Below are 22,585 nucleotides of genomic sequence, written 5' to 3'. Positions count from 1 at the left end.
AAACAATTGTTTAAAAGATTTTATAAACACGTGCATCTATTTTATAGCTCCTGAGTCAAATGAGTACTCACAGTATCCTTGGAGGTATAAAAATTGCTGGTTTTATTTTATAGATGACAATGAGGTGATTAGTCCTGACATGCCTGAATCAGCATTTTTAAGGAATCCTTTCTAGTCCTTTTGCCATATGCAATGACTTCATGTTCCTTTCTATTCCTAAGGCAAACAAAACAACAAAACAAAACAAAAACCTGTAATGCAGTCTGACCACAAGGTAACTGAAAATAAGATCCTTGAGCCTGGAAGCTGTGGTCCACAGCTTTGAAACAGAATCACAGTATCTGGCCCACAGTGCCAGCTCCAAGTGCCAGAACCAGCAGCAAGCCCTCATGATGCTGGCTCTGTCTTACTACTTGACATCAACACCTCAGGCCTAGTTCAGTGAAGAGAAACAACAAACAGGAAACAAACCAGAGAAACAAAAAATGCCTCACCCAAACCTCCAGAGGACTGATAGGCCAAGTTCAAGAGATCTGAGAAGTAAATTTATGTGGAATCCTTTTTTTTTAAAATATATTTTTAGTTGTAGATGGACACAATACCTTTATTTTATTTATTTTTTTATTTGTGGTGCTGAGGATCAAACCCAGGTCCTCACACTGCTAAGCAGTGAGCCACAACCACAGCTATGTGGAATCTTATGTGCCTAATGGTTGAAGGTCAAGACCAAGAAATGCCTGGCTAATGCATGTGACCATCAAGCCCCAAACACTGAACTTGTATCTCCCCATCAAACAAGCTGGGAGTTATAGCAGAGTTGATGATTGAGGAACCTGAAAGAGAAAGTAAGACAGGCTTTCAGTGTTCTCTTGGAGAAGCAGAGTACAATGACCTTGTTTTTTTAAAAAAAAATCCTTCAAATAGTCTCTAAGAAATTGCTTTATGCTGATGATGTGCCTCAAAAGACAAAAAACACATGAAATATACTAAACCCAAGGTGGCTTGCTGGAGTTCAGACAGATGCTAAAGGAGGCTGTACATCATCCTGCATCCTTCCCCCAGCAAGAACTAATCGACAACTCAGAACCCAAACTCCCCTGAACACTCAAAGCCACTAGTCATCACCAGAATGACAAACAGCCAAACAAGGAACTTGTAAAATGCAGTTAACCAGATGTCTGTTCTTCCAAAGCCAGTCAGCACTCCACACACCTGGTGAAAGGTGATCTGATTTCGTTTCTCCTTTCATACAGTATCCTGTACAAAAAACAGCTGGAACAGATCTCGTCAATGATCGACTCTTCCTATCACCCCCAAATCCTCCCCCATTCATCAAAGATGATGTAATTTTATGCTAATTTTAAGCACTCAGAAGTCCTCAGGTTATGAATAAGAGTGTGTCCACAGAATTAGGGCCTCTCACATGATAGGTAATTGCTCTACTACTAGGCTACATCCCCAGACCCAATATAGTTAATTTTAGATGTCAACTTAATGGGGAAAAGGATACCTGGATAACAGGCAAATTTTTATTTTTGGGTCTGTCTGCGAGTGTTTCTGGGTAGATTAGCATTAGAGCACATGGCATCATCAAATCTGCATGGAATCATCCAATCTGGATACAAAAGGGTAGGGGAAGGGCAAACTCTCCTTGAGCTGGGCCATTCACCTTCTCCTGGCTTGGATATCAATGTTCTTGAGCCTTATAATTCCAGCCTTAACACCAGTGGCCCTCCCAGGTTCTCAGGCCTTCAGACTCACACTAATTATCATCACTGGCTTTCCTGGGTCTCCAGCTGGCAGACAAAACACAGTGGGACTTCTGACCTCCATAATTGCGTGACACAGTAACAAAACTCCTCTTACATATGGGTATGTATCCTACTGGTTCAGTTTCTCTGGAAAATCCTGACTCATTCAATCATCCCTGAGGTGTCTCCTCAATTAGTTAATGAAGTCAGCTCAATAACACATCCTCCCAAGGACTTCCAGGTGTGCTGCTAAGAGGACTGGCACATTTCCCCTTTCCTTCAAAAGAGCAGGAAACAGCCAGCTTGGGAGGCTGAGGCAGGAGGATTGCAAATTCAAAACCAGTCTCAGCAACTCAGCAAGGCCCTAAGCAACTCAGCGAGACCCTGACTCTAAATAAAATATTAAAAGAGCTGGGATGTGGCTCAGTGGTAAAGCACTCCTGCCTTTAATCCCTGGTACCCACCTCCGCAAAAAAAAAGAGTAGGAAACGCCATCAGTACACAGCAGCTAACAGGAAATCGAACTCTAAACTGCTCCCTGCACTGGGCGCTGGCTGCTATGCCCCTCCAAGGCTCTCCAAAGGCTCCACTGGGTCCTGAACTACTGGGCATGCTCTCCCAACCATTCCTTTCACTGTCTTGTGTGCCAGCTCCCTTCATTGGCCCATTTCTGTTTCCCTCTGAAGGTGGATTATACATTGACACCCTCTCTCTTTTAGGTGGAGGGCAGGGCAGGGTGTGAGTGAGGGAATCACCTCCTGTGAAACCCATGTGGTCTAAGTTCCTCCCATTCATTCCCTTTACTGTACCCAAACCAACAGTCTCTTCTGCACTGGGGGTGGCTGCCTGGTTTCTAGATAATGGGCACTGTGGTGCCTTTCAGACCTGCACCTGCCTGCGCTTCTTCCTTTCCAGCTACAGAACCTGCACAATTCACCTTTAAAGCAGCATGACAGAACTTGGTAGAGTACAAAGAACTCTATTTGTAGCATATTATCTGTATTCTCAAATTAGTTAAACTCTGTAATATCTTGAATTAATTCGTTCCTGGAGTCAATTACAGACAGATTGGTTGACTGGGGAAGCTGAACTAGGAGAATTCTCAGTGCATCTGAGCGGTGCTGTCCAGCAGAAAAGTCGCTTTGATTCTCAGTATAAGTGTTAGTTTTCTGGAAAGAAATAATAGTAAGAACAACAATTGTTATAGTTTGGAATGAAATGTCCCCCAAAAGCTCCTGTGTTAATGCAGGAATATTCAGAAGTGAAATGATTAGATTGTGAAGGCTGTAACTTATTCAGTTCTTCCTAGTTTGAATGGACTGACTGAGCAGTAACTGTAGGCCAGTAGGGAATGGCTGGAGGAGGTGGGTTACTCGGTGCATGCCCTGGAAGGGGGCATCTTCCCTCCTGCCACCATCTTCTCTCTCTCTCTCTTTATCTCTCTCTCTTTCTCTCTTTCCTTCCTGGCTGCCATGAGTTGAGCAGTATTCCTCAGCCACTATCTTTGTGCACTGATGTCCTTTCTACCTCACCTTTTGCTCTGGACCCAGAGCAAATGAGTCAGTCACCAAGGACTAAGCTTCTGAAACTGTGAGCCAAAATAAACTTTTCTTCCTCTAAATTGTTCTTGTCAGGTATTTTGGTCACAGCAACAAGAAGCTGACTAACACAGCAATTCAAAAAACAGACAGATGGGATTATATCAAGCCAAAGAGCTCTTGCAAAGCAATCAATTGACAGAGTACACAGAATGGGAAAAATATGTGCAAACTATACATCTTTCAAGGGGTTAATATCCAGAATATATAAGGGATTCAACTCAAAAAAATAACTCAACTTAAAAAATGGGCAAATAGTGTTGGGGATGTAGTTTAATGGTAGACTGCTTGCCTACATGTGCTCGGGTTCAATCACCAGCACTGCAAAACAAAATAAAAAGCAATACACTTAAATGCACCTGTCTCAAAAGAAGACATACAAAATGGCCAACAGAGATATGAAAAAAAAAAAAAAAAAAGCTTAACATTGAGGATGAGAAAAGGCTGATCAGTAGGTACTAAATGATAGGACAGATAAGTTCTGGTGTGCTATTATACAATAGGGTGATGATGGCAATAGGGTGATAATATGTGTACTTTAAAATATTAGGAGAGGGGCTGGGGAGATAGCTCAGTCGGTAGAGTGCTTGCCTTGTAAGCACAAGGCCCTGGGTTCGATCCCCAGCACCCAAAAAAAAAAAAAAAAAAAAATTAGGAGAAAGAATTCTGAATTTCATCCTAAGGAAATGACAAATGTTTCAGGAGATAGATGATAATGTTTAAACTGACATATAAAACATAAAAATCGTTAAATGAACCTATTAGCTTACAAATTTTTAAAAGAATAACATTTTGCCAAACTAATCTTGCTTGAAAAAAATCCTTGTTCTGTGTATTGCTCTAAATCTGTTTACCATCTCACCTTTTGGTCTATAATGCAGTTTTTTATGTGGAATTACTCACAAGAAAGGATTTCCTAAGCAAACAGTTAATATTGTTTTATCCCCATTGTGACTACTTTCCTATTCCAGATTAGAAATCAGGCTTATGATTTTGTTATTGTGAAAGCACCTTCTAGCAAATGAGGAAAGCTGTCTAGCTACAGGGTTAGACCTTGACCCAGGAAGACTGATGGATGTGACCACCTTGACTGAACCAGCTCTGCTCCTTGACTTTACACACATTGAGGGCAGGGGCCAGACCTTTTTATTCCCTTCATATCAGCAGGACTCGTGGATCCTATTCACATGGGATTAAAAACTGGGAAGTGAAAATTCCCAGCAATGCCACACCTAAACAGTTACTGTTAATGGTTCAGCATATATCCTCCCAGACTTTTTTCCTCAAATATGTAAATTTTCCCAAATATGATTTTTTTTTTTTTGGTATCAGGGATTGAACCCAGAGGAACTTAACCACTGAGCCACATCCCCACCCCTTTTCTTTCATTTTTTTATTATGAGAGACAGTCTTGCTAAGCTGCTTAGGGCCTTGCTTAATGACCTTAACGTTTGTATGTCAGGACTCATGATGTCCTCTCTCTTGATCTCGCTCCCCGACCTGCTCTGCCCACAGCCTCCCTTTCTCTGTTAATGGTGGCTCTCATGTCAAAAGTGATGGGATCATCTTAGAACCCTCAGTCTTTTGCACACCATACATTCAATGTACCAGGAAATCTTGACCCAAAATAGATCCCAAACCTAACCACTCCTCACCATAGCAGCCCAGGAGAAGACACTTTTAAAACACAAATCAGATTATGCTTTTTTTTCTCCATTGCAGTGCTAGGGATTGAAGTCACGGGGTCCTGCACATACTAGCCAAGCACTGAGCTAAATGCCCCGTCCTTTATTTATTTACTTATTTATTTTTATGTAGAAACAGAGTCTCGCTAAGTTCCCCAGGCTGGCGTCAAACTTGCAATTCTCCTGCCTCAGCCCTCCAACTAGCTGGCATTACAGGAGTGCAGTGATGATCGTGTCATTCTTTCGCATATGCCCTACCACCCCTCTCCCTCCAAGGGAGCACCCTTCCCCTCCGACTGCCCACTGCAGTGCTCTGGCTCTGGCCACTCCAGCCTCTTCACGTTCCTTAAACTCTAGCAATTCCGGAGCTGCACGTGTGTTGTATTGCCCCTTTGTAGCACCCTTGCCTCTTAAAAATGCACAAGGCTGCTGTTTTAGTCAGCTTTTTCGCTGCTGCTACCAAAAGACATGGCAGGAACAATTAGAGGAGGAAACGTTCATTTGGTGGCTCACGGTTTCAGAGGTCTTAGTCCATAAATGGCCAAGTCCATTCTTTAGGCCCCTGAGGTAAGGCAAAACATGATGGCACAGAGTATGGTGGAGGAAAGCTGCTGAAGACATTGTTCCAGGAAAGAGAGAGACACTCCACTCACCAGGTACAAAATACCCACCCCAGGGACCCACCTCCTCCAGCCACACCCTACCTGCCTACAGCTACCAACCAGTTAATCCCCATAAGAGAATCAATGCATTGATTAGGTTAAGACTCTCATAACCCAATCACTTCACCTCTAAACTTTCTTGCATTGTCTCATACATGAGCTTTTGGGGGACACCTCATATCTAAATCATAATAGCTGTTCCCTCAACTCTGCAAGTCTTTGCCAAAATGGTCCCTCCCTGGCAAGCCCTCCTGAACACACCATTTAAAATTACTCTCATCCCTTATCCCCAGAATTCCCTTTTCATCCTGCCATATTTTTCTCCAGAGCACAAAGTCCTATATTTTATCTAATTATTTTATTCACTGGCTTTCTTCTTTCACTAAATGTAAGCTCCATGAGGATAGGGACTTTTATCTTTTTTCTCTGCTTTATGCCCAGTGTCTAGAACAAGGCCATGCAGATAGTAGGGTGCATAAATATCTGGTGAAGAATAAATTAAAGGTGTTGTTCCAGAAAGTGGGAAATAGATGATTTTTAAAAGCAAGATGAAAAGCAGGAGCCTTGGCTCAGGGGTACATAAATGTGAACACAAGTAACAAGAATGTAAGGAACATGTGATGAGGGCGAGACAGACGCCGAACACAGAGACCGATGCTTACACTATAGTAAGGGTGACTAATTCTGAGTATGGCAATGGAAAGGGCCCCCAGAGAGTGGCTTTTGAGCTGGGCTTTTGGTAATGAACAAAACTGCAAGATTCTGGAAGGGAAAGGAAGGCCATCAGCAATAGAAATCACATAAAAAGAAAGTTCAAAACATTTGTGGAACAGAGTAAGTGATGCCAGGGTGCTGAGGCCTGGGACTCTGTGGTGTGAGGTGTGAGGTGGCTGTGGGCCTGCATAGCACACACAGGATGGGGACTGGAGCATATGCATCCCTGCATCATGGGGAGGGCCCAAGATCCCTTTATTAGCGACGAGTTGAAGACGGTGTCATTGGTAGTTGCTTACAGAGTCTCCAAAATCGCAAAGACATCAGAAACGGGTTAGGAGGTCTCAGGAAGGACTGTCATTCCCGTATGCTATGCCTTGGCAGTTCTCTGGTTTGGAATGGTGAGCCAAACTGTCTGTGGTCTGTTCTTATTCTCTCACTCAAATCCACAACTGGCCAAACTGAACTAATACGGAGAACCCAAAACATTGACTATTGTCAAAATGGCTTTTGACATCATGAGAGTAAGTCCCGATAAAACATCACAGGGCATATTCTGGAAATCAGGAATCAGCAGCACTCACAGTTTTATTTCCTGCTAAATTAAATGATAGATTTGCAAAGGTAAAGAGATGGTTCCAGGTTTATTTAGGATATGAAAATTTGAAAGCACGAGATCGAAAGCGTTCTGCCATGAAAGGCATGAGAGCCAACTGATGGCCCTTAAGTTCTGCATAATGATTAAAGAATTAAAGGAAGCAAGGTGTTTAAAAGTATTCACTGATGCTCGTGAAGGCATACTGTAGGCAGGCTTCATTCAGGACTATGGCAACTGATAAAAGAACCAGTGGGATTTGCAGTCAGAGAGCAATGGGACTCAAAAGCATGGGAAGTGGGAATCAAGAACCAAGGAACAGAATGGGCCAGTGGGTGGAAAATTACTAAGAGGAAAGACCAGGGAAGAGGGGGGATTCTGACTAAATGCACCTGACAGAATTCTCACTGCAGACAGACTGGGGTGATCAGGCATCAGCTGGGGGTGGTAGAGAATGAGAAACCTGTCAGTTATCCAGGGTAGGTATTCACTGGCTCCCACGCGCAATGTGCGCACGCGTGCACACACACACACACACACACACACCAACCTTAAATTGGCTTAGCAGGGTTCTTGATAAACCTGGATTTCATAAAGTGCACAGGTCGACCTAAAAGAAGGTTCAGGAGACTAACTAGAGTTTGGCCAAGCAAAGAACCATTGTCCAAGGGTAGTGTCTAGATAGCCTTCTTTATTAAAACACAACTACAAACATGATCATAATTCAAAATTAGGTTGCAGAATCCAGAAGTATCATTTATTCTTTGGATTTTTTTCAGCAAAAGCAAAAATTCTAATTTTTTTCTTTCTTCATAGACATTCATTGTACATTTAGGTAGATTCTACACCCATCTAAAGAGAGGTGTCTTGGGTACCCTGAACTTCATCCTTTAGCCATAAATCCCAAATTACTTGCAGCTTTTTCTGGTTCCTTCAGAAAAATATCAGGTAAGTTATTGCTTTTATTATTCTTTTCTTTGTTGTTTTTGCTTCAGATCTGATGCTGAATTCAGGGGTGCTCTACCACTAAACTACATCTCCAGCCCCCTTTTTAAATTTTAAGACAGGGTCTTGCTAAGTTGCTGAGGTGGGTCTCAAATTTGCAATACTCCTGCCTCACCCTCCCAAGTTGCTGACATTACAGGTGTATGCACCATGCCTGGTTTATTCTTTCCTTCTTACTTTATATGTAATAACCTCTAAAAGGGGGATTATATTTTAATTCATGAGATGAATAAATATTTAACAAGAGTTAACAGGGGCCCTCCCTGGATAGTGGGGAAGGTACAATATGAAGAAGGTAAGAACTCTGTCCTCCAGATATCTAGAGGAGGATATAGACACAGTTACATAATCACCAAAGTAAAGGCAGGAACTTGCTGAGAACCCTCTGTGAACCATGTGTGTGAACTGAGTAATGCTGGAGTCTTTAAGCAGGGAAGCCTGGTCTTAGGAACTCCCAGTCGGAATCCACTGTTTTGAGAAGGCCTGATTCAAGTGGCACCCTGTCTTAACTGACTGCTCAAGTTCAAGCACAGTCTTCCTGAGATAGGTGTAGCTCGCAAAATGCCAATCAACCTATCTGCTGCAAGACCCCTGCCACACCAAGAAGCAAGCTCCAAAACAAGACTCCTCCCACACTGAAACCTTATGCCTTTCAATCCCCCTTGATCTGTACTGCTATAAATAAAGCAAGCCCGGGCAGCTTTTTTGTTAGAGTCAGACCCTTCTGGATGGTTCAACCAGTCACACCCTTGCTTTATCCTTGCCTTTTGTCTTATTTTCTGATATATAAATTTCATAGCTTTCACTTCACAGCCAGCCCACCCCTCTAACAGGAACCCTTTCCCTTGTCCATGTGGGACATGAACAAGAAAAACTGCCCTAAAACAAATAAGCTCTACAGTACCCAAAGCAAGACATGCATGATCCCACCTGAGAAAGCTGGGCAGAGATGAAGAGGAGGTAACATTTAAGATGGTTGGGGAGAAATTCACCAGGCAGCTAAGGAAAAAGGATATTCTGGCTAGAGGCCAGCTTGAACAAAGGGACAGGAACATGATTTGATTAGGAACCAAATGAGGAGCATGTTCCCAGTGAGGAGGATTACAGGATTACAGGATTAGAGAGCCCTGGACTGTTGGGGAGCTGGAAGCCACTGCAGAGTTCCTAGAGAAGACGTGGCTCTTCTAAACCACAACAACAGTGTCTGGGACGTCAAGAGATGAATTCAAAGAATACTTTGGAGGCAGAAGGGGAGAGAAGAAAGAATACATCTCACTCTTGGAAACAGGGGAGACACGGCCTGCAGTGCACACCCTTCAGAGTTTAGAACCCCTTTCATTTTTGCTTAGGGAATGTATGTTTGGAATAAAGGTGGTTTGGGCTTGGTAAAGGAGAATAAAATTACATCACTCATCAGATCTGTAGATTTTGTTCTAAAAGAGGAGCATGTAAATGAAAATACATTGTGGGATCCAATCAATATTAAAATTGGGTAATAAAACCAAAAGGGACTGTATTGTTTCCAAAATCTAGTTCAGTGATTTTTGCCAGTTCAAGTGGCCACAACCATAAAATCTAATTAAAGACGGAGAGGAATGAAAATGAAGATCTATACGCGAAGAAGATCTATGAAAGACTGAAGGCGATAGGGATACAGAAAGTGGTTAGAATAGCTCTTTAATTAAACAATAGCATTCCATCCTTTGTTTTTTATTGTTTAACAAAGACAAAGTGATATCCAGTTGTTTCTTAATGGCTTCTGATTATGGTTATAAAGGGACAACCACAACTATGACAAACACCAGCCTGTTTGACCATGAGTCACAAAACGAGTCCCACCTCTGCCACAGGGGACCCGGCAATCACTCCTTCCTGCACAGGTGGCACATGCAGTCGCCCACCTTGTGAGCAGACACGGGTGGTGGTGGCTCCATGGGCTCTAAAACTGTCCTTGCCCAAGGCCTTGAAGAGCAGGGAGTGGGAAAAGCTGAAAGGTACATTTCTTAGGCAAAAGAATAAGAACTTCCACAGCAAAGTGCAGGGACACCTTTTGGGGTAGGGGCTGAGGAGACAAGGCAACTATGTTTGAATCCAAAAGAAGCACAAAAATAAGGAGAGTGAATCTCTTGGGTCAACCAATGCTTGATCCCATCTGTTAAACTGGCCTGCAGCTGAGGTGATCCAAAGTAGTATTAAGCCCTCCGAATCCACTTGCCTGGGAATTATTTCCTAGGGAAATAATGACAGTAAAAATAATCAGAGCAACAACAATGATGATGGCATGTTGGTGACATTTGTGTCAAGAACTTTCCCCCTATTAATTCCTCACGTGAACTCCATGAGGCAGTGGCTGCTCTCACTGCCATTTACAATGAGGATACAAAGGCCTCCAGAGTTTTAATGTTTTGCTCAGGGCCACACAGCTTGTAAGTGGCTGAGTCCAGCCTCTTGGACAATCACCACTACACTCTACTAAACTTTATTATCCTTTGTTACACTCATCACTTGCCAGAACCTCTCAATTAACCATAATGCTTAGATGATGTTCTAACTAATTAATTTACACAGCTTTGTTTTCAACCCTTACTGATAATCTTTCTAAAATCCATCCCAGTCAAGACAACATACTGAGCACAAGTATACCTTTCAGTGGTGACCGAGGGTCTTCTGTTGAGAATAATGATTTTGTCTCCCTAAGAGGTCTTCCCTGTGTAATTTTTATCAGTCTTTCTAGAACCAATTCCATTGACAGCTCATCTAGGAAGGGTTTCCCTCAACACCCAGCCCATACTTGTTTTTTTGTTGTTTGCTTATTGTTTTGCAAAAAATTGATCTTATCTCAATTTTTTAAAAAATGGACACTGTGATGATTTTGTGTCAACTTGGCTAACCTGAACTGCATTACCTAGAATTTCCTTTTTGGTGTGTTTTTGGTGAAGCTGAGCCACAAGAGACATTTTCACATGAGATGTGGAGGTAAAAGTGAAGCAACAGTCTTTGGAAAAAAAAAAATTGTTTTGGAATAAATTTGGATGTACAGGGCCATTTTGTTTTTATACTTGGAAGGCTGGACATGTGTTTTGTAGTTCAGACATATCATTGACTATCTGCAGCTTGACTGGGGACAGCTGCTGGGCTGGCAACTGCTCTTTCTTCCCCTGGACCCTCCGGTTTCTCTGATTGTTGGAGTGTTCTCAGCTCCATGATGAATGGCTCCCCCTTCTCTTACAGAACTCACATCGTCAAGGTTGGAGGCAGCGAGAACCAACCCAGCCCTAGCAATCTCATGGGTCCCATTCATGTCATGAGCTCTGGCGACTGCTTGTAGAATCAGTTTTCCTTCCCTCTCCCCCAACGCTTCCTTAACATCCATCTTTCCCCCTCCCAACTGTCTGCCCAAAGTGCATGTCAAGCTCCAGCCTTGGAAATGAAGATAAGAGCTTCGCACAGACAACTTAGCCAGCCCTATAACTGCACACATTCCAAGCCCTGTAACCAATCACATACGTGTGTGTGTAGGAATCTCCATTGTGATCTACTTCTCTCTTTGAACCCCGGCTGACACAGACAGATAGGAAGTGGTTGAAAGGTTGAAATCAATGAAAATATTACCTTTGGATGGCAAAGTCTCATTCCAATTATTCATGCCCATAAGGTAGGTTCAAGGAAAGAAGGAAGGAAAAGAAAGGGTAAGGAGGAAGTAAAAGCGGGTAATGGGGGTAGAAAAAAATAGAAGTCATTTATGGTAATGTAATATATGTCTATTTTGTGCCAGGCATCATGCCTGGTGCTACAAATACAAAGATGAATAATAACCTGAGATCTCATAATCCATGGGGGAGGCGAACTCTTACAGAGCTAACTATAATGGAATAAGTGCTACATAATTGGCATGAATAAAATACTACAGGAACATGGAAGAGGAAGTCATTAATTTTGTCTGAGAGGATCAAGGAGGGCTCTGCAGATGAGGAAGCACTGGCACGGGCCTGAAGAATGTGTGGGTAATTCCCTGGGTGCAGGGGCTCGCTAACCTCAGAAGGCACCGGAATCACCTGCAACACCTACCCCTGGGGTTCCAATTCAGTAAGTCTGTGGAAGGGCCTGAGAGTTTGTATTTTAAAAAGTTCCCAGGTGATACTACTGTACTGGTCTGGGACTCACAACTGCAGAGCCACAGCTGTAGTGAAGGAAGGTGCGGACGAGGGTGGCAAGCATTCTAAACAGCAGGGGCAAATGGAGAGAGGCATAAAAATTCATTTACTACATTCCCCACTCCCCACAGCCCTCTTTCTTGTTCTCCCCTCTCTTTTGCTAGTTCTACTTATTTTCCTTTGCCCTGCTGACCCACAATCCTGGGTGGGTCAAGTCTTATTAGTGTCTCTGAGGCATGACAGTGGAGACGTCCAGAAGACAAGAGACATCTGGGTCTGGAGTTTGGGCAAGTGCTCAGGCTGTACCTGTTAACTTGGGCATCTAAACATAGTGGTGACTGCATGGGACAGAGGGGGCAGCACCTCAGGAGAATGTGCAAAGGGAGGGGATGCCTCAGGGTAGAGCAGAGGAGAGCTGAGCAGAGCCACAGATGGAAATGAGAAACACCAAGAGTGGCGTGGGGAGACACTGGGGATGCCACCAAGGGAAGTGAGCCGGAATAATCAGAGAGGAGAAGAACCAGGGAGAGTTCTGTTATGAAAGCCAGGAAGCAGTGGCCAACTATCTTCAGGGCTACAGAGAGGTCAAGGTGAGGGCTGAAAAGAAGCCAAGGGATTCACCAAAGCATACACCAGTGACAGCCCACATCAGTTTCAGCGGGGTCATGGAGACCCAAGTCCCACTGCAAAGATTCACAGTAAGAAGACAGGGAAGTAGATGGAATGAAGTGCACTACTTTCAAGAGAAAGAAAAGGAAAGATACGTAGTCAGAAGTAAAGGGAGACAAATGGTCAAGAAAGAGGTTTGTTTTTCCAAAAATAGAGATTTGAGCATATTTTATGGTCATTGGGAAATCAGTGAGAAGCTGAAAACCAGGAGAGAGGGAGGGAGAACACAAGGGCTCCAGATCCTGTAGAAGACCCCAATGGGCAGATGGATCATCACCCAAGCAGGCAGGAGGCAGAAGTCTGAAGAGTTCGTGCCTGATAATCTCCATTTCCTCTGTGAAAGTGAAGAGCAAAGACAAGCACTTCCAAGAGAGGAGAGGTGAGGATAAGAGAGCGCAGAGATGGGGGCTGCAGGGAGAGAAAGGGAAAGAGAAAAGACGATGGGGATATAGGAGCCCAAAGAATCAGAAGTACTCACTTTGAGGTTTGGAGGGGGTGAGCAGACATATGGAAACTATTCTATTTCATGGTGAGGGCCTAAATTCAGCAGAAGATCTTGATTTCTGTCTCCATAGAGTTTTCTCCATCTGTGCTCAGCAGCCAATATACAACAGCATAGATGGTGGGTGGTAGGTGCAGTCACAGCGGGGCAGACACAGAGGAATGAACAGGAGGGAAAACAAGGTGTCTGAGGCTGAAGGAGTTGGACAGTCTGGAGGAACTGCATCTAGGTATCTCTGAGACATCTGAGGGGGAAGGACACAAAACTGTAAGTGGCAGCTCGCAAGATAGAGGAGGCTAAAGCTAGAGGCTTAGGTTAGGCAGAGAGGGGCTGATTGTAGCCAAGGTAGCCCTTTCAATAACTCAGGAAGACTAAGCAGGATGAAAAGACAGACTGGGGTCAGTGGAGGAATATGGCTGACAAAGTGGTCATGGAAGTAGAGAAAGAGGAGGAAGGAATGCTGTGATGAAACCCAAGGAAAGAGAGTTTTGAGACACAGGTGTGGTCAGCAGCATCAAAGGCCTAGGAGCTCAGCTAGGAACTCAGCTGGGAGAGGTCACTGGATTTGCCACGTCTAGGACATTGATAGCACTACCATGAGTGGCTTTAGTGGAGCCAAGTTAACAACTGGGTTGACAAAGGAACGGGAAGAACCTTCACTGTAAATAGATGGAGCAAGAATGGAAAAAGGAATCAGGATCCAAGAAAGGATGTTTTACCCCAGGTAGCTACAACCAAGCTGAGCTGTAAGGGCAGTCTATCCAGGCTGACAAGAAACCAAAAGAGGACAATGAGACAATATGTTTGCTTATGAGTTAGCAATGTTTTAATAAAAATGACCATGCTGGTGAGAACAAATACACACCCACAAATCTTTCTGTTTCTCAAATAGGTAGGAAGATGCAATCCAGCGATCCTCTGGGATAAAACAGTGGCCACAGATATTTTTGTTATAATAAAAAAAGGAAGGAAGAAAAAAAGAGGTGGCAATTATAAAGTTAAGGCAACATTCAGTGAATTTTTAAAAAGAGGAAAAAAAAATGTGGGTTTTTTTGAGACAGGGTCTTGCTATATTGGCCAGGCTGGTCTTGAACTCCTGGGTTCAAGTGATCCTCCCACTTCAGTCTCCCACGTTTCAGGACTATAGGTGTGCACCACCAAACCTGGCTTAGAGAAAAAGAAACTAACAAAAAATCCAAGAGCTCAAGTTTTAAAACCACTACCCCCACCACAGAAAATTGACACATTAAATGTCTTCAAAATAATAATAATAATGACAAGCAAAATGTGTTTAAAAGTATCCACAATATATATTTTTACAGATTAAAGTGTTTGTGTATATATATATATATATACATATGTGTATACCACATACATTTATAACTGTAATTATATATATATAAAATGTACAAAACAGGTAATTGAGAGCAATACAAAATAATTTTTATCTATAGACATGCAAATTCTATTGTCAAGTAGAAGTTCAGTTGATTGCTACATCTCTCACTCTCCCATGAAATAACCACTTTTGCTCCCATTTGCACATTCAATATTGTTTATCTCTAATTCAATATTGTTGATCTATAAATGCATCCTCTTTCAAACACCCTTTTCAACTGTATATAACACCTACGAGGTTCCTGTAGTGATTAATGAATACAATAAAATCTTTAACATGTGTTCATTTTTATATCTGTATGAGAGCACTGAATTTCTCCTTTCCAAAAATTGCCCTTTAACAGTTGCAAACTATTATGGAAAAACTAATTTTAATGCTAAAATAAATTGGAAAAATATGGTAAGCTACCCAAACTTTTTTGAAGAGTGACTATTTCTGATGCTGAAAACTGACAAGCATATCTTCCAAAAATGAAAACTATAGAATAATTTTATTTCTAAATACAAATAAAACAATTCTTATTTACAATTTTTAACATGTCTGCAGTTTATGCCTTTAAACAAACTAACAAAAAAAAGACACCAATTATTATGGTTCTTAGATTTTTATGGGTAGATTTATTCACTTTTAGCTCCATCTTCTTGAAATATAGATTATAGGCACCTGCCCCCAAAATATGGCCATTAGTATTTTGATAATTTTTGGAAATGACCATAGTATAAGAAGCATTTAGCCAAATTTGTAAAACAAAAAAAGAAGGAAAGAAAGGACTTCATGTCCAAAACACTCTACCAATGAGTCACAAAGCCACAGAAATGTTATCTGAGCGATTGAAGAAGAAAAATCAACAACCTACCATTTCAGGTTTTAATTCCAACAGATCTGGATTATTTCAGAAAGAGGTCACCACTTGCGACTTTCACCTTACTGAATTTAGTAATTCCTTTGAAACCTTGTCTAAAGCAACTATAGTTTTGCCAGGCCAGCTATATTTTTAGAACTGAAACTCTCATAGTTAGTGAAAGACTGCTCTTCTAGGCAATAAAATTCAGAATATCTGAAAAGAATAAGCCACCACAACTAAGTATGAGTTATTTCAACAGTGTGAGGATGGGTTAGGAATTTTACTAATACATGCATTTAAGAAAAGGAAGATATCATTTACATATTAAAAATGCATTGAGTAAAATTCTATACACATTTCATATTTTTTCTAAAGCAGCCTTAAAAATTGGGAATAGTTGGACATGGTGGTGCACACCTGTTCCACTGAGGCAAGAGGATTTCAAGTTCAAGGTCAACCTGGGCAACTTAGACCCTGTCTCAAAATTTAGAAAATAAAAAGGACTGGGGATGTAGCTCAGGAGTGGAGTATTCACCTAGCATGTGCGAGGCCCAGAACCTAAAAAATAAAACATAAAAATAAAAAAACAACTGGGAATAACAGGCTCTTTTCTGGATGTAATTTTTAAAAATTCTATGTAAAATTAATAGCCAGCACCAATCTTAATCATGAAACCATAATAGAGGCATTCCCTTTAAAATTAGGAACAAATTAAAGGTGGGCTCTATTAGTGTTCATTTAGCAATGTTCTGGAAACTTTGGACAATGTGGTGACTCATAAAAATAGAAATAATAGGTGTAGTGTTGTAAAGAAGGAGGTAAAAATCATTTGATCCCAGGTGATGGACTTGTACCAACCACACCCTCATCTCACACCTACAAAAGGCTTAACTGAAAAGCTATTCAATTTGACAGGAGAGCTGGGCAAAGTGGCTGGATACAAAACAAACACCTAAAAATCAATAGCTTTCCTGTGTACTAACCATAACAATTACAAGATGTAAGAGAAAAAAGAACCTATTCAACATGTGCAAGGCGTAATATATGGAGGGAAACCTTGCTGAAAGATAAAAAGATGACCCAAATAGCTGGAGAGGCAGTAAAATATTGTCACTTCTGTGCAAAATACTTCAAAGCAGTGTATCTCTAAATGGGGTCCAGGGATTACTGCCTCAAAATCTTCTCAGATGCTTATTAGAAGACAGACTCTGTAAGCTTTAGCCCAGCTTACAGAATCAGAAGGGAAAGAGGGAGAGTTTCAAGCAACTTCTTTATAACACACTCCCTGTTGTGATTCTAATACACATTAAAGCTCAACAACCACAGCTTTAGGTAGGTTTCATAAAAAGCCCATAAAGGGGGTTGCCCTCACACATTAAAGTATATCATTCACTTAAACATCAAGTACGTACATAAAACATCATAAACTTCCGTAATAAAAATAATGTGGTCTTGCACAAAAACCAACAAATCAGCAGAACAGACTACATAGCCCCAAGACAAACTTGTACACCAAGTTACAGAAGTAAAATAGTTTCTGTGTGCGTTACAGCATCACCAGAAAACTGCTGCATTTTTTTCCAGCCAATTTGGAGGGTTTGTTTGGAATGGTGTGATGCTACATGGTACAGAGGCAACTCGGGTAGGGAGCCCACAGGTACACCTCAGGGCACAGTGAAAACCAGAACAAGGCAAGATCCTGGAATTCCCAGTAAGGAGATGTAGCCCATGGGAAGAAAGATATGATAAAACATCCCAAAAGGCTTCAAGTTGACCCCAAGGACATACACGCACTGCCCTGGGATTAGGTTGTTTCCCAAATAGGGAAAACCCCATCTATGTAGAGCCTCACACATAAAAGAGTTCTGGGTGAAATAAAAAATAAAATGTCAAACTTGAAACATATCATGATTAGGAAACTTAGGTAAATATTTAACTAGTATCTGGATAGAAAAGCATTTCCTCAGTTTTTAAAAACAAGAAGAAATCACAAAGGAAATGCTGGCAGTTTTGATCACAGGAGGCTAAACTTCTATAAAATGAACAAACTGGGAATATATTTACAAGCAATATGAACAAGAGCAACATTCTCCACATACAATGACAGTATACTAAGAAAAAGACTAATAATGTGTCAAAAGGAAATGAGCAATAAATAAAAAGATCTTTACTGTAGAAGAAATCCAAATATCCACAGTTGGTACACACAAATCTTATTACACCTCACTAACAAAGAAAAATTTAACTAATGAATTTTCTTAGTTTTTTTCTCTAGCCAAGAAGCAAAGATTTTGTTTTTAATGGTACTACTAAAAGGAGGTAAGGAGGGAGAGAAAGAGGTATTCTCTATACCACTGATGATAAATAAGCCAAGTTCTTATACATACTTTGGAAACAATTAGCTAATAAGTATCAGGAAACTTAAGAAATATCCTATCCATTGACTTTGTATTTCCATTCATACAAATTTATAGTAGGTATAGTATGTTGAATTGTGTCCCCTCCAAAATGATATATTTTCTCTGAGCATGACTTTATCTGGGAATAGGGACTCTGCAGATGCAATTAGTTAAAGCTCTTGGTCATCACAGATTTAGGGTGGACGACTGGTGTCACACAGCAAGGCACATTTGGACAAGAAGGCCAAGACTGGAATGATGTCACCAGGAGTAGGAGAGGCCAGGAGCTGTCAGGAGCTGGAAGAGGTGAGGAAAGATTCTCCCCCAGAGCATTCAAAGGGAACATGGCCCTGCTAAACAACCTGGTTTTGGATTTCTGGCCTCCATAACTGTGAGAAAGTTTCTCTTATTTTATGGCAAGTTTGTGGTAATATGTTGTAGCAGCCCTTAGAAACTAAACATAAAGGAAACAATCAGAGGTAACAACAAAGCTTTACATATAAAGATGTTCATAACTGCATTATTTGTAACACAAAAATTAGGAAAAACTTGAAGCAATGAAAAAGAGAATTAAGTTATATATATATATATTTAATATTTCAAAGAATTTCTAATGCCTTAGCAAAAAAGCTTACAATATTTATGCAGAAAATTCAGGCTGTAAATGTATGTTCAATGTGATCCCCAAATGGAAATATATATAAAACACATTTATTTATCCTGATGGATAACATGGGTTAATAAAGAATTTCAAATAGAAAACAGCATATAAAGTCAATGGTACACTAAAAGATGCACATCTGTAGTTCCGATAAGCCAAGGAGCTCGAGACCAGACTGGGCAAAACAATAAAACCCTAGCCCAAAACCAGAACAAAAAAAAATTTTTTTTAAAACCATTACTTGAAGGAATTTACCTCAAGAAATGTAGAGTTTTTGTCATTATCAACTACTTCATTAAGGAATCAACTCAAAGGATGCTGAAAAGACACTTGATAAAATTCAGTGCTCATCCCTTACAAAGTATGTAGGAAAACTAGGAACAGAAGGATTTCATAATGAGCCTCTCTCGAACCATCAGCACTATCATTCTTTGATGTGAAAAGAGAGCTTTCCTCTTAAAATGGGAATGAATTAATACTGTATCATGATAATTAACACTGGTCTGGCAACTTTTACCCATTCAATAAGACAAAAGACAGAAATAAGGGTCTAGTTATTAAAAAAAATACAGTAATAGAACTGTTATCTGCAACAATAAGATCAAAGAATTTATTGCACTGTTATTGGAATTAATTATGAAATTAATTATGAAATGAGCATTCATATAAAGGGTGGAATAAAACAGGCTTCAATCACACAGGAAAAATGGAAATGTAATAGATATATAATAGCAACAAAACCCATAAAATACCTAGGACTACCTGTAATAAGAAATGGATGTGAGCTGGGCTCAGTGGCACATGCCTACAAATCCTGGCAATTCAGGAGACTGAGACAGGAAGATCACAAGTTCAAGGCCAGCCTCAGCAACTTAGTGAAGACTTAAGCAACTTAGTGAGACCCTGTCTCAAAATTAAAATATAAAATTAAAAAGGCCTGGGGATGTGGCTCAGGGGTAAAGGACCCCAGGGTTTATCCCTGGTATACAAAAAAAGTAAAAGAAGTGGAAATGGACATAAAAAAGTCCCTCAAAACTCTGCTAAGAGGCACAAAAACTTGAACAAATGCTCCCAGAAGGTAAATTAGAGTACTGTAAAGAAAGCCACTTTTGCAAAACTAATCAGAGAAGTCAATAAAGAAACTGAGGGGATTCATGTGGAATTTGGCAGTATTTCTACTACTCATCTGGAAAACCTGTTCTAATGGAGGCTCCCCCCCACCCCCTGACATCCACGGGCACTGGGGATTGAACCCAGGGGTGCTCTACCACTGAGCTACAACCCCAGCCCTTTTTTATTTTTTGGAGACAGCATTTTGCTACTTGTGATACTCCCACCTCAGCCTCCCAAGTCGCTGGGATCACAGGCATGTGCCACATCGCCCAGCCTGAAATAACTGTTTTAAGACACACCTAAAATTTATATCTAAGTCTCTTTTTAAAATCTCTTTAGTAAAGATAAAGAAAGTTTATTTGGAATTCCTGGGCTCAACCTCTCAACATTGAATGAGTGTTCATTCCTCCTGCTCTTTTAATTAATATTTCATTACTCAGGAGGCTTCACAACTTATGGGGTATTTTCTTAAAAAGGTGTTCCCCCACAACATGATTATTATTGCTTTTGCTCTTTATTCCTTTTTATCCTGGCTCATTTCCTCTAAGGAAATGCAAACCTCTGTGAAGCTTTGTGGTTATTTAGAAGTACCCGTTGAAACCTTTTTATTTGCATATCAAACTATATTTTTATATTGACATAAAAATGGGCTGATTTTTTGTTGTGTGCTATTTATAATTGACAAAAATTGTATGTATTTATGGTATATAACATGGTATATAACATAATGTTTTGATATATGTGTACACTGGAATGGCTCAAACTAATTAACATATGCATGAGAACACTTAAAATTCACTCCCTTAATTTCCCAGTATTCAATATGCCCTTATTAACTCTAGTCACCATGATGCACAATAAATCTCTTGAACTTATTCCTCTAAGACAGGTTGATTTGGATTACAGTTGTCTGACTTTAGGCAATTTATATAATCACAGTGCATTCCAATTTATTTTTGAAAAGTAGATTAATGTACCTATCTCAAATATTCGTTATGAGGATGCAGTCACATAATTATTACCAAGCACAGTGTTTGGCACATACTAGAAGCTTCGTGAGTATGATTGCTTAATATGCTATATATTTTCTAAGCTTCTATTTCATTCTTTGTGTTTCCCAAGAGAATCTGCTTATGTAACGACTTAATCTTTTTCTGTTTTGTTTTGTTTTGGTATTAAGGATTGAACCCAGGGGCACTCTGCCTCCGAACTAGAGTGGCTGGGATTATAGGTTGTATGTCTTAGAGGAGGCAATATTTCATTCACTCACTCCACACCCCCTCGCCCAGTCCACTCACTCATTCCAGATGCCCATCATGAAAGAGAAGAAGGAAGAGAGGGGGAGAAAGGAAAGGAGAGTTGAGGTTGATCATAATGATGCATGTACTATGCACTCCGCCAACAAAATTTTATTTGATTATGTTCTAAACTTAATAAAATCTTAGTATTTTAGAAGATGTGCTAAGTTAGTACAGAGAAGTGAATTGATATATACAAGCCAGACTAAGTCAGTAAGGAGCCAAAAATAAACCACAAGTCAATCTGTCCACATTTATTGAATTCCTACTACCTAGTGGGAATTCAATGATTGTGGGGTTCTGGCTCCTAATTTTATAGTCTATCCATGGTTTAGTAGTGAAAAAATGTGGCTATACTAAAGAAATGTGGATATATTGAAACAGGCAGTCTCGTGTATCTTACAAGCCAAACCATGTAGATTTATGGATCCCATAACAGTAATAGAGGTCCTGTCTTGCTGTACAACATTATTTTGTTTTACCATATAGAGTCCAGACTCCAGGACTTTATTTATGTGCAAGTGGGGTGGAATTACAACTGCCAAGAGAAAAAACAGTATTCGTGTATTATACATAGAAAACTAGCACAATTTTCCTGAATGCCAAACTGTAAAGCTTATCATAACTTTATCAAGTTAACCATCTGAGTCTTTAAATGAGAAGATATTACCAAAAAAGGCATCTAATAAAGCTCTCAATTAAATATAACCAAATGTAAAAATACAGGAAGAAGCCAATGTTCAGGAAGAGGCAGAGTTTATGAAAAAGTGGGCTTTCAAAGTGTGAGCAAATGGGAAGAAGTTCCTTGACTTAAAATGGTATTATGTTTGTTCTGATAGACCCATTGTAAATTGAAAATATGTAAGTCAAATATGCATTGAGTCAGGTGTGGGCCACATGTCTGAAATAACAGCAATTTGGGAGAGAATTTGGCAACTTAGCAAGATCCTGTCTTAAAATAAGAAAAAATAAAAAGGTCTCGAAATATACTTCAGTGGTAGAGCACCCCACCCTGGGTTCAATCCCCAGTATCTCAAAAAAGAAAAAATATGCATTGAATCCATCTAACATTTTGAACATCAAAGCCTAGAAACACAATCCACTGTACAGTATTTTTGATTTACTCCCATGATCGTGTGGCTGGCTGGAAGCACCTCAAGAGGGTATCCTACAACATAGTGCTAACCTGAAGAAAAGAGCAAAACTGACAATTCAAAGGACAGTTTCCACTGTACAGGTATCACTTCCTCACCATTATAGAGTTGAGAACTCCTAGGTGGAACTCTCATAGTAGGAAACCACCTATAAATAGAAAGGCTGTGGGGAGAGCATTTCATTGCGGGAACCATTAATACCACTCACAGGACAGGTGGATCCAGGTGAGGGTCAGCACAAGCCTGCATTAGAGAGGAACTGGAGGAAAAGTGTGGCTCAGAGAACACGTGGTCTCAAATGCCAAAACCAGTGGGTTGGATGAGGCTATGAATGAGAAGATGCTCAGTAGGGCAGACCTAGGGCAGGGGATGAAAGATGAGG

General features: G+C 40.6%; 1 protein-coding gene across 3 annotated transcripts in view; it reads right to left on the bottom strand.

The window, feature by feature from the left end:
* The window catches only part of TMEM150C (transmembrane protein 150C), a 66,755-nt gene that overhangs the window by 30,423 nt on the left and 13,747 nt on the right, over positions 1-22,585 (bottom strand). The window contains exon 1 of one of the 3 annotated variants that reach the window (XM_079153340.1): positions 2,817-2,833. The exons of the other annotated variants lie outside the window; for them this stretch is intronic. The gene's annotated coding sequence lies outside the window, so the exon portion shown is untranslated. Of the gene's footprint in view, positions 1-2,816; positions 2,834-22,585 lie in introns of those variants that run through there. 3 annotated transcript variants of the gene reach the window in all.

This window comes from Sciurus vulgaris (assembly GCF_902686455.1).
Source record: "Sciurus vulgaris genome assembly, chromosome: 9".
Classification (NCBI taxonomy): domain Eukaryota; kingdom Metazoa; phylum Chordata; class Mammalia; order Rodentia; family Sciuridae; genus Sciurus; species Sciurus vulgaris.
Note: the sequence above shows the minus strand (reverse complement) of the source record. Positions and strands in the feature narration are given on the sequence as shown.